Source organism: Camelina sativa, chromosome 7, assembly GCF_000633955.1.
Source record: "Camelina sativa cultivar DH55 chromosome 7, Cs, whole genome shotgun sequence".
Classification (NCBI taxonomy): Eukaryota; Viridiplantae; Streptophyta; class Magnoliopsida; order Brassicales; family Brassicaceae; genus Camelina; species Camelina sativa.
The window spans coordinates 10039061-10039409 of record NC_025691.1 but is presented as its reverse complement, the minus strand read 5'-3'; positions in this window follow the sequence as shown (position 1 = coordinate 10039409).

Below are 349 nucleotides of genomic sequence, written 5' to 3'. Positions count from 1 at the left end.
CCTTGGTCTTGCTTTCCTCAAAGACCTCTTGTTCAGCTTTACTTGAAATCCTCAACCATACTAGTCAACTCTTGAACTGACCTCTTAAACTTTTCCACAGAATCCTCTTGAAGTGGGAGCTCAGCTTTTGGAGTTGCCTTATCACTTAACCCTTCTTGACCACCTTTGTCCTTGATAGTAAAAGGCTGGTCATCAATGGTGGAAAGGTTGGTTGGATTGTAGATATTGAACTTCATAACTATATCTTTAGTAATGTTCAAGGTCACAAGACCTTCCTTGACATCAATAACTGCTCCAACAGTAGCTAAGAATGGCCTCCCTAGTAAGATTGGATCTTCAGGCTCCTTGT